This window comes from Haemaphysalis longicornis, unplaced genomic scaffold (assembly GCF_048455015.1).
Source record: "Haemaphysalis longicornis isolate Haplotype H1 unplaced genomic scaffold, Haemaphysalis longicornis Haplotype H1 scaffold_12, whole genome shotgun sequence".
In the NCBI taxonomy this organism is placed as follows: Eukaryota; Metazoa; Arthropoda; class Arachnida; order Ixodida; family Ixodidae; genus Haemaphysalis; species Haemaphysalis longicornis.
The window spans coordinates 8,483,744-8,496,413 of record NW_027526225.1 but is presented as its reverse complement, the minus strand read 5'-3'; the positions used below and the strand labels follow the sequence as shown (position 1 = coordinate 8,496,413).

Genomic DNA, 12,670 nt, shown 5'->3' with positions numbered 1-12,670 from the left:
GGGTTGCGGTCTCGACGTTGACGACGCTAGCTGGCTGACGCCGGTAGCAATCTTTCTTGTGATCCGGCGCGCCAGGTAAAAAGGGAAGACAAGTGCAAATCTCAAGAACGGGGTCGTGCATTACGAGCCGCAAACACGCGATGCCTTAAGAACAACAAGGCGCATTGTCGTGAGCAGACGGGAGGGTTGATTGCCAAGGCTGCAGCCTTGACAGTCAACCTTTCGCTGCTTCAAGCGAACTGTCGGCATCGTTCACGCATGCGTGAACGATGCCGACCGTCGTGGATAATAGAGCTGTTTGAAGCGGCGAAACTCGGTCAACGACGAACTGCAGCCCCCTGCAATGCAGTTGCGGTTACCAAGATTTTTAAGCGAAGCTTTCTATGCCTAACTGATGGCGTCGTTCGTCGCGCGAAACGCACTGCAGGAAAAGCCAACTTTGCAAATTAGGCTTAACAAAACGACGATGGTGATAAGTGACGGCACATCAAGCCCCTTACAAAACGCTTCCCGAGGTCGGAATCAAACTCGGGTCCCTTGCGTTATAAAGCCGACGTCTAACTGATTGCGCCATTCCAACACAATCGAATCAGTTTGGATTTCGTACTTTGACTCAGTTCGCATGGGGGAAAGCTTCGCGTTTCAACCAACTTTCTCGTTAGATGAAAGGGGCTTTTAATTTTTTTAAAGCAAGACTTAAAGGAGCCATGAAGAGAAAATACAACTTCGTTTAATCTGAACGAACTAGGATCCAGTATCTCACTCAGCTCTATTACAGCCACAAAAGATATTTTTTAACGAAAAAAAAAGCAAGAAGTAATTAAAAACTTTCAAATTTTGCGCCACAGTGACGTGTTATGAGTAAGAATGACGTAATACGGGCCAACAATAAGACATAATTTTCAGTGCGTTAACTGCACGTTAGCATTCAAGTGATGCGATCAAATGGAACTAGAGGCCCCATTACAGACGTCTAGTCATGTGTCGTCGCGACAGGTCAGTTAGGCGGCCGCCAATCGCACAAACGAAGTTCCGTGACGTCATAGAAAAGTTGCGGCAAAATGGCTAGGGGGTCGCGACTGGTTCACACGTTTTATTTAATATCTCCGTTATTTGTACGAAGATTACGACGATATTGGTATCATTGTCATCGGGACTAGGCAGTCTTTCTAATAAACCCAACTTGTATTTTGTCTTCATGGCTCCTTTAAAGAATCACTACTCCACCTTATTATTTAGGTATAATGTTTCCCGCACCACGGCCCTCAAATCTCTCTGTCGTTGATGACCGGAACAATAGTGTGCTATACAACACAAGAAAAGTGAGTGAGTGAGTGAGTGAGTGAGTGAGTGAGTGAGTGAGTGAGTGAGTCAGTCAGTCAGTCAGTCAGTCAGTCGGTCGGTCGGTCGGTCGGTCAGTCAGTCAGTCAGTCAGTCAGTCAGTCAGTCAGTCAGTCAGTCAGTCAGTCACTCACTCACTCACTCACTCACTCACTCACTCACTCACTCACTCACTCACTCACTCACTCACTCACGCAATAAATAAATACTTTTTCATTACGCGGGTATTTAACTAAAACCACATTAGCGGTTACACCATTCAGCCTTTCCCAGTGTAAGTGAGTGAGTGAGTGAGTGAGTGAATGTATGAGTGAACATGCTAACCGAGTTTTGCAAGATGTGCCCGCAATTGGCCAAGTACCCTGTTGTGATCTTCCGAGCCTCAATAAGTTCAGCAACTTTAAGCCTCGATTGGAAATTGACACGTGTTCTGCCCTTAAGCGGGCCCACAGTGCATACCAAATTACCGACCAATCTCTATGACCTCCGCATACTGCAAAATGCTAGAACACATAATTGCCCGTCATATCAACAGCTTCTTAGATGATAACCACATTCTATTTCCCTTTCAGCATGGTTTTAGAAAAGGTTTTTCCACAGTCACCCAGTTGGTTTCAGTTGTTCATCACATTGCTTCTGTTTTAGACAAGGCTGGTAACGTCGACATACTGTTTTTAGATTTCAGTAAAGCCTTCGACCGTGTTCCCCATAACAAGCTTATCAAGAAAATTACAGACTACAGGGATTCCAAACTACTTATTGTCCTGGGTGTCTGCTTACGTGAACGGCCGGAAACAGTATGTCGATGTCTGTGGACAGACATCACCTCATCTCCCAGTTGAATCCGGCGTACCGCAGGGTAGTGTTCTAGGACTGCTGCTGTTTTTAATTTATTGAAATGGTATTGTTAATGCTATTACTGATCCGGTTAAAATAAGACTATTTGCAGACGACTGTGTCATCTTCACTGATGTACATTCGCCAGGTGACCACCTCGTTCTCAACACTGCCCTTAACAATATTCTTTTGTGGTGCGACAAATGGGGCATGGTGCTCAATTTCGATAAATGTGTTTTCCTCCGAATTTCTAACAAAAAAACTTCTAACGAAAAAACAAAAAAAAAAAGACGGCACCTCATGGCTTTGAGGGCCACTTCACACTGGCGGGAAACACAAAACGATGAATTCCATGTGAATTTTAGGCGAGCATACTCTGGTTTATCGAGGATACCGTTCGACCGCCCCCTGAGTAAGAAATATCCACGAAGACGTGCCACAGTTACAGCTGTCAGATTTGGACATACATTAATTACAGGGCCACCTAAGGCGGAACCCGCTAACGAGTCCGCCCTCTCATTGAGCAGAATACCTGCATGTCCAGGAAACCACACAACACGTACAGATACGACGTGATTTGCCAAAAAGTGGCGAAATGTTTTTAGATGAATATAATTTTCAGATTTGACAAATGAATTGCAAAGGGAGAGGGAGTCAGTTGTAAAAATTACATACGATACAGAGCTAGGAATTCTTTTTATGGACAGAGCCGTGGCCAGGAGTTCTGCCTCAAGTATGGGAGTGTAGTCAACCAGTCTAAAAGAAAAACTCCAATCTAGATCAGATGAACCGCTGATTTCGAACCGCTGAACTGCTGATTTAGATTCGAACCGCTGATTTAGATTAGTATTGCGAGCCATCAGTAGCAGTAACAACACGATGTAGATAATGAGCGAGGTGCTGTTCTAAAACGCCCGGTTGGATACGCCCAGGAAGCAGCTTGGCAACCTTTGGGAATATGTTGCTGACATGAACCGGCACTAGCTTATCCCCCGCAGATAATGGTTCAATGAAAAGCAAGTCAACGCCAATAGAGGAAAGAATTGAATTGGCAAACAGGAGCGGAGGGCGTCGAAACCTGGGCCATGGCGTAGTACAGAATGTAAAGGGTTGTTGTAAAAATATGGCCTGCTCTTTAGCTTCTCATCCTCAGGTATGTTTTAAGTGCGGATGCACTTCTTAAGCGAGCCTGAATCGTCCGCCGCCGTAGTCCGCATAGCAACAGCTGCGGGTGCGCGCGCTCCTCGTCTTCCTCCTCGTCTTTCCTAGCAACGGGGGGAGATGGGCGCGCGCTACTCTCCTCCTCCGCTCTCCGCTCAGTGACTGCGGGTGTTGGGCGCCTCCTCATGGCACATACCCACGTGAGGGATTGACCAGGAATCGGGCGTGAGAAGGGCTAATGCACCCGCTTAAAGGAGTACAGCATGGTCTACACCAACGCATACTCCGGCGACGGTATCTTCGTGCTAACCGCCTACCTCGCCCCCAACCTCTCGCGCGAAGCGGTCCTCCAGTACGTGGACGCGGCCATGGAGAGCGTCTGCGCGCGTTCCAAACCCTCGGATCCCGTCGTCTTGGTCGGCGACTTCAACGTCGACGTCCGCAAGGACGGAGAGTGGTTGGTCGACTACATGCACGCCACGCACTCCATGTCGTGCGTACCCCTCGACTCGCCCACCACCATCAACGGCGGTTTCATCGACCTGGCCTTTGCGAGAAACTGCCAAGTCCGCACCGTCCTCCAAGACCCTTTGACGGTCCATTTCACGGACCACAAAGCGATCCTTCTAGCAATCAAGTACAACGACAACACAAATAGGTGTCTGTGAATAAATGCATCTTTCTTTTAAGTGCGAATGCAACCGTGCATTCGCACTTACACACTCTCCCCCTCGGGGAAGTGCGAGGGAATTTTTTTACTGACAAAAGTTGGAATCGCGTCTCTAGTGGTGGAAGTTGCGCCTCTGGGTGTAGCACAGTGCCAGCAACAAATCTAGGCAACCCAAGAAGTAAGTGCAGGGCAGGTTTTTCAAGCAAAAAAATGGGGCCGTAAGTTGAAGTTGAAGATGAAGTTGAAGTTTATTTCCATAAACGTACGCCGTTATGGCGGAAAATAGGGTAAAACGTTTCACTCAGCAACTTGACGGAGCCCTACATTTATACTCAGCAGTACCAGAGTAGAGTGCACAGCCAAATTACAGCATTGGTCGAACGTACAGTTTGTAGAAAATTAGCAACGTTTCTCGGCGTATTCCTGATTTGTTGCGAGCAAGCCTTCCGATTCTACCGAGAGCCCGCACTCCTTTTAAAAGTACACGGGCACCAATTCAAAGAGGGATCATACATAACGCCAAGGTATTTCAGCGTATTCACTTGTTTAACGATCTGATTTTGGTATGTAAGAGAAATTGACACGTCTTACTGTAACAGAAAAACTAACAGGCACCTTTTTTTTTACGTTTAGAGCTAACCGTTTGGAGCCATCTAGTCAAAGTATCGAGATAGGTTTGGAGCCGTTGGTAAATGGACTGAAGGTCGTTATCACATGCATGGAACGCGATTTCATCTGCATGAATATAGACAGTTATGTTAGGGTCACGCGGGATTCAACTGAGTAAAATGTTGAAGAGAACTGGGGAGAGAACGGATCCTTGAGAGACACCTCTGGTCTGGGGAAAAAGTCGGACTTGATTCTGGCATCTGTGCAAAAAAAAAAAAAAAAAAAAAAAAACTCGCGCCCTCGCGAGAACTCCTCTACCCATGCTATAATGCGTAAAGGTACATTACAGACCATCAAACGCTCAAGCAAGATTTCATTTTTTACGCTGTCGTAGGCATTTGCCACATCCAGTGTGACTAAGGCCGAAATCTCTCCCATTTTCCTGGCGAGCCGAATTCTACTTTCTAAATCAACATGCGCGAAGCAGATAGAGCATTCAGGACGAAAGCCAATTTGGCTAGGGCTGACGATGTTATTGCCTACAATGAAAGCCATAAAACGGGCATATATAACTTTCCCCACCAAGTTTACAAGATTCGAAGTAAGAGCAATAGGCCCAATGTTGTCCATTCTGGGTTTTTGAGCACAAAAATAATTTTTGCGAGGTTTCACAGTTGTGCGATCCAAGCACTTTTGATGGACGTATTTCAAACCGTAGGTGTGACAATTTACGCCTGCTGGTGGTCTTTCCTTTCCTTTTCCTTGTCAATAAATTCATTCATTCAAGTGATCAGCGAGATCAGATGCCATTGAATTTCAGCATGCTTACTGTGACCCCATCAGGCCCAGGAACAGAAGACTGAAAAGATGACAGCGCAGCTTCTAGTTCTGTGCCCGACACCTAAAAAAAATCTGTGGCTGATTCCTCTGTCACAGGAATCAGTCAAACACGGCAGCGGAATCTGCAGCTGAGAACGATTTGCGGGTCGGCGGCGCTCTTGTGGGTGTGCTTGGCGAGCGACGTCCTGCTGGCTGGTCGCTTCGGCAAAGGTGTACTGGCGACATTTACGTGACGAATATGACGTCAGTGAAATCTTGGTGTATCGCGGCATAAAGCACTTTCGTGTTAAAATGTAAAACTCGAAAACGAACAACGCTAAGTAAACGTACTCTTTGGTACTAAAGGTTGTTTCTCCGCAAGCAGACCCTTTGTGCAGGGGTGCACCCTTTACAGGCCGCTTGCTTCGTTGTACAGGCGTCACTTCCGTGACTTACATTACGTTCAGCTTTTGTATCCGGGAATAAAACACTTTCGTGTTAAAAACTCCCATCTCCCCTCGCGGGAACCCCTGTGTAGATGCGACGCATAGGCGGAGCGGCGAAGGGGCCACGTTTTATAGCGCGCATAACGTTAAGGGGACTGCGTAAGCCGGTCCCAGTCGATGGCGACGTTGGCGTACTTGTAAAGCGGCGTGGACTCTAGGTGTTTGAACCAAGCGTGGATGTTGCTTCGCCGGAGAACGGCACACCGGTTATATGCGCAGCGCGCCCGAAGGAGAGGAAACCGCGGAAGAGAGAGTACTGCACATGCGCCGGCCCCAGCGCGTCTGCCGCGGGTATGACGCCACGTGCCGCGGCTATGACGCAACACAATCCAACACAATCCACTTTAATCCAATCCAATCCAAATCCAATCCAATCCAATCCAAGCCAAGCCAATGCCCCTCGCGAGAGAGTGTTCGCTATCGGAGAGGAGAGGGGGTGAGCGGCGGAGAGCGCAGCTGGCGCGGCGAGGAGAATGGGGGAGGGCTGGACAACGCCGACGAAGACGACAACGACGACGACGCCGGAGGGACAAGGCGAGTGAATCAGATGCTCTGCATCTAAAACCCGAGTTAGAATGAGCGGTCTAATGGTCGACCCCCCGACGACAAAAGCCTGGAGGCAAGGCCGCGTGCGAGTACGTCAAGGTTATCCTGCGCTTCACGGGAAGACAGTACGACTGAAGCGACTGACATAGCATTTTCTGGGGTTTTGTTACTTGCCATGAAACGAAACAACTCTTTTTTATGTTTTTGGTTTGAACGCGCGCTATTCAGTTCTGAATAATATTTTAATTTAGACTCTGCCATCACTCTCTTGAAATTAGAAGTGTAAAATTTGCAACTAGACCAGTTCGCGGGGCAATGGTTACAAAGCAGGGACTACATCCACGCTGCCTTACGGCGGCGGTGCGCCCTATCACATTCCTTATTCCACCAGCTATTATACTTAGTTTCACTCGAGTATTTAACACTGAACATCATAGCGTCGAAGCTAAGATCCCTCTTCTGCTTTTTTTTTCACGAGCACGCGTTCATGGGTGCGCACTTGACCGATTCGCCGGTGCAGTTTTCTTAAATTCACATACACTCACAGGAATTGGGTCGAGAAGCTGAGATCTCGAGAAAACATCATTATTTCTGCCTTCTGTAAAGCAAGCATCGAAAAATAAGAGGTATTTAATAATTTACTAAATAGCCTGCCCACCGCCAATGTAACAAATACACAACAAATGAGAGAAAAAATTAGGGAGACTCTGAAGACCCCTGAGGTGTGGCATTGCGGGCGCATTGCATTTTATTTAAAGATGTGCAATCCTCCATTTTTATTGGTAGGTCTGTGGTTATAATATCCTCTTTTGTTACGACAATGTCTTAGTCTCGAGAGGGATCTACACTCACCCACACCTGTTTACTACCTCCACCTGCCCAGCCGGGGGGCACACGACCCTCGCTCCATTCCCTCTGCGAATTCCCCACAGACCCATTCCCCACCTTCGTTGCCTTCAGCTCTGGCAGCAGATGTTCCGCGACCCGGGGGAGTCAGGCCAAGTCCTGACCCCCTCTCTTACACCCCCAAAACATAATTCCGAAGGGCCAATAAAGTATTTCTTTCTCTCTATCTCCTCTCGCGTCGCAACGGTGCCGGTTGTTGTTATAGCTCCAACGATATCCTGCTTATCTGCTCGCCGTGTGGTATTTTTTTACCCTGCAATCTGCTTCTGCGGCGTACTTCAGTGAGCAATAAAGTTCCACAGTTTTCACAGAGGTAGACGCCCCAGGGTTTATGGCACCACCGAAAGAACCGGCAGCAGAAGTATCTTCAGTGCCGAGATTGCATCCTCTCATTGCCATCGTAAAGATTCTTTTCCCATTTCGTCATCTTTTTCTTTGCTATGTCACCACGGCTTAGCCAATCACCGTTATAGCAGCACAGCACATGCGTCATTACGACACAAGTGCTTCGCTACCGTTGTAGTTATCTGGCTCAAGTTACTCATGCTGGCCTCCACTCATCAGGTTATGTTCTCGTATTATCATCCCCACAATTCATTTCCCTCTGCGCAGCTTTCTACTCTTTTACTACGACCCAGGTTTTCCTACATACCTAGCCCTGGTTAGCCCTACATGTACGCTCTTGGCGTAAACGCGCTTTTGCTAATTTATAATAAACATGCTTCAAACACTCCTGTATTCTCGGCGTGCGATTGTCTTGTTTAATTACCATGCCGGGGGGCCTCTGCGTCACTGCAGTTTTTTGTTTTTGCTTCCATAGTCTCCTCCTTCAGGTTATTCGTGCGTTCCCACGGAGGGTGGTTGTTTTCCACTTTTATTTTATTCTCCTTCACCATCGTAAACCAAGAAGCCGGAGAGTTTCAAGGGGTGCTGGAATGAGGACACTTCCCTAGGGATGGCTGCTCTAAACAGACGCTAATTCCTCCTCCTCCACCCCTATTAGTGTAAGCGTGTCCTCCACCTGTAATTACACCATTCTTAAATTCTCCCGTAAGCCTCAATACATGTCTCTCAACACACGTTTCTAAGCCCACAGAGCATCCATCATGGCTCCAACTTTTGTTCACTTGTTTCGAAACACTGATTCGTTATTGGTCGGCGCAGCCTGTGTAGCCTCGGCGCGTCGGACACCCAAAATATAAATACAAACCGAGGCAAACACGAAGGGTACGCCTGTGTGGAAGATGTTGTGGTCGTAATCTCTACGCCGGTCTTGTCGAAGATAATGCGCGGCAAGGCTTCGCGATGCAGTGGACGTTAGAAAAGCGCAAATTAGCCCGGCTTCACTGACTTAACGTCGAAAACGCTGATTTTACAAGCGAAGCTACTTGGCATTCAAGGCTAAGCTTCACAGAACTTCTGATAGCCAGAAGATCTATTCCCGTTCGCGCCAATTCATTTTTGCTGTGTTCCACTGCTCGCTCCATCTACTGGAACTTCTTGTTACTTTTGAACATAATACACTGCCACAAGGGAGCGTCGCGAGTGCTTTTCGTTTTATTTCAATGCGTATTTTTTTATTTGCTGACGCAAGAATTACGGAGCCATGTACTTTTAATTAAAAGAATAATGCAACTGTCAATTATGTACTCATGTCCTGCCCCAAATATGGCTATCGTTGTTTTTGATGAACAGTATTGACAAGTATAAATATTGCCACCAGATTCGCTAGTTTAGAAACGTTTTGCTTTTATAAGCTTCTCGTTCAAGCAATCTTTTAACTAGCTGCTTGCTCTCCTCCTGACTAGGCCATGCCCTCTCGACATCGCTGCGATCGCGTCACAGCATTTCGTCCCGTGTAACGAATAGCTTCGCTGTTAAAATTGCTCGTAGCTAGGCGCGCTTACTATAAGCCGTGGCCGTTATACATACAGCATGAGAGGAATTGGACAACAATGGGCCTCCTCGATTATCAGTCCCGGATCGTCCGCGGACTGCCCGAGGCGCGATCCGGCGCTCGATTTTCCCATGTGTTCCTATGGGGCTTCCGGTCCGAACGCAATCCTCGGACTGCCCGCGGACCGTCCAGGACTGGTAAATCGAGGATGCCCAATGTAAAACCAGAGAAAGATGCTTAAGCACAAAAAACAAAGGCAGTGTATTGTATGCGGGTCGACCACTAGATAGATATACAGGTTATTGAGGCATAAGAGTTTATTCGCGAATAACGGATGCTAAGCTTCATTGACAAAAAAAAAACTGTTGTTGACTCCTCTGTCATAGGAATCGGTAAAACACGAAAGTGAAATGCGCAGCGAAATCTGCAGCTGAGCATGATTTGCGGGTCAGCGTCTGTCTTGTGGGTGTGCTTGGCGAGCAACGTCCTGCTGGCGGGTCGCTTCGGCAGAGGTGTACTGGCGTCATTTTCATGACAGATATGACGTGAGTGAAATCTTGGTTTATCCCGGCATAAAACACTTCCGTGTTAAAATATGAACCCCCTCCTCTCCCCCCCCCCAAAAAAAAACAACGATAAATATAACCAGAGTCCTTCAATGCTTTAAGGACTCTAGTATAACGTACACTTTAGTACTAAAGGTTGCTTCCCCGCAAGAAGACCCTGTGTGTAGGGGCGCACCCTTTACAGGCCGCTTGCTTCGCTGTACTGGCGTCACTTCCGTGACGGATATGACGTAAGTGAAACATTCGTGAATCCCGGAATAAAATAATTTCGTGTTAAAATTCCATTCGTACATACGTACTTCAGTGGTGCCCTTATTGGGCACATGCGCAGTCTCAGCATGACACAGACGTGACTAATGGCCGTATTCTGAGTGTGTCCTCCAGTCCATTTGTTCCTAGGCTCGGCTCAGTGGAGGATACCGCAATACTTTTATATGCCAAAATTGCTTTCAAGGATCTCCTCAACCGGAGGTTCGAGTGGGGGAGGAATTCAGAATACGACGGTAGGTATGACACAATCCCGGTGCGGAAACCACCAACCGAATATGGCTAAGCGGTCTAAATGTTATCGATTTCACGAGAAGAAAATATCGAATTCTTTTCATACGTGCTGCCCACCTTGTACTCGAGAGGTGCATAGCGGGACCAGCAGTCGTCGGCAGTCCTGGCGAACAGTCGTGCGCTTTCTTCTGTCCCAGGCGAGGCACGTCCGGAAACCTTTTGGAGATGTTGGGGCCGTGGCTGCTGGAAGCAAGCGGGAAAGAGACAGCGTAAGGTACAAGAGAATGGAGTGATGTAGATGTGTGATGCGTGCAGTGGAATTCGACAAAGCGAAAACTCATCGACCAGATTTAGAGGAAATCCCAAACGTGGCTTAAGTTTCTGAAAACGAAATGTTGACATCAACCGGAAATGTAGCCGTATGGTAACAGAGGAAAGCTATACAGCTTTCTTAGAAACTTCGCAGTTGAAGAAAAATTCGTCCTAATACAGGATGAATCCTGGACCAGGACGAATCCTGGAATAGGACGAAAGTTACGACCCCTTCCACCGGGGCATTTCCCGACAAAGTCGGGTGACTTCTTAAGCGCGAAATCCCATGCACAGGGGGTGGTTGTAACAAATTTTACTGGTTGGTGCCCAGCGGTACCAAAGTACCTCCCACATTTTCGGACCAGATGGTGCAAACTAGTGTCACTAGATAAGGTTGCAGAGAATCGGTACTCTTTTCTCCAATTATTCCGTGCCGCCGCCGTGATCATTGGCCAGTTCCCATCACGTGACATTTGTTTGCACTGCGACGGTTCATGGGCGTCGCCATTTTGTTGTTTATGCATTTTCTGTCGGTCAACTGTGGTAGTCTCGGCTTGTCCTGTCCGCTCTGCGGCTGCGCGCAACTGGCGTCGGTTCGAACGCGAATCAAAGGTAGCGCGCTTCGCAGCATTTCAACTGCAGAAGTGTGTCCGAAGATGGCGTGTTGCTGCGTCTTCGTCAGTGTTTACAAATGGCCTCATCAAAGCTAGCGGTGAGGCCGCAGAAACGGCAATCTGGCGACACTTATAAACAGCAAAATGGCCGCCGTTGCTCACTTGCGTGGCTCAGTGACGGTACTCTGTATCTTATCTAGTGTTGTGCCAGAGCGCCTGGCCCAAATGCGTTGCACGAGGCGACACGCCGCCAGCGAGGCTGACTCACGCCTCGTCCGAACCGCCAAAGCGCCTCTCCCTTTCGTCGCGGCGGTGCGGCCGAATCCCGTATCCGAGAACGACCAAATAAGGGCATGTCGCTAAGCCTGGAGGCGAGGTCACGGAGACGGCGGGGGCGTCGCCCTCCCTTTCCCCATTGGCGGCGCAGCTGACTCACCGTTTCGCTTCCATTCGTCGGAATTCAAACTTCAGTCAGCGAGAGCCCTGATTGGAGCTATTCGAACTTCTCGGGGCCCCAACGAACTTCCCGGGGTATAAAAGAAACCCGGAGGCTCTTTATCGTCGGCATTCCTCGGCGGCTCCTCTCCGGCAACACTTTTCGGAGGCATACAGTGAAAGGGTGCTGTCGCCTTAGTGCGAGTCATGTAACGTTTGCTTACCCTGTACATACTGTATATAAATGGTACTTCAATTTTTGTCGGCTCGAGAACTTCGTCGCTCTGCTCTGCGCCGCGTTGATAGCGGACGGAGCAAGGCAACGTCGCTACACCGGTGACTGCGCTCGGATGGCCAGTCGAAACAGTGGAGACTGCGGTGAGAGGGCCCAGTCCCAACAGTAACCATATAGGCCATATAGACGGTTATATTCGTCCCCGGTCCAGGATTCATCCTGGACCAGAACGAATTTTCCTTCAACTGCGAAGCTTTTGGGAGAGCTGTACAGCTTTCCTTTGTAGCCGTTGGCTGCAATTCTGGTGGATGTCAACTATTCCTTCTCAGCGACAAGTCCTGTGTTCGCACGTTCGTGAGTGAGTGTGTGCGTGTCTGCGTGCGTACCTGAACGAGTGTATGTGTACGCACGCCCGGAGAACCGACTTGGCTTCCGGATGACCCGCCGCGTCGGCCGCTCCCGCGCGCATCCAATCTGCTAGATATTTTGCCGCGCCGCGTCGGAAACCGGATTGCTCGGACGGACATGTGTCCGCCGCTTTATTGTATGTAAGTGTGCGTGTCTTGTCACACGTATAGAACCGTTAGATTGTTTTAATTACACCTAAGACGGCATTCCTGCCATGCAGTCTTTGAGGCAAGTCTTCCATTGTAGCACAAATAGTACAGTTAAAGTAATTGGGCAAAATTTAATTAATAGTTGGTGTGAGTAGCTC

At 48.4% G+C, this 12,670-nt stretch overlaps 1 protein-coding gene across 1 annotated transcript in view; it reads right to left on the bottom strand.

Annotated features, from left to right (window-relative positions):
* LOC144162382 (adhesion G-protein coupled receptor D1-like) overlaps positions 1 to 10,595 on the bottom strand; it is a 42,006-nt gene extending 31,411 nt beyond the window's left edge. The window contains exon 1 of the mRNA XM_077692885.1: positions 10,477 to 10,595. The gene's annotated coding sequence lies outside the window, so the exon portion shown is untranslated. The remainder of the gene's footprint in view (positions 1 to 10,476) is intronic.
* Between the last annotated feature and the right edge of the window lie 2,075 nt (positions 10,596 to 12,670).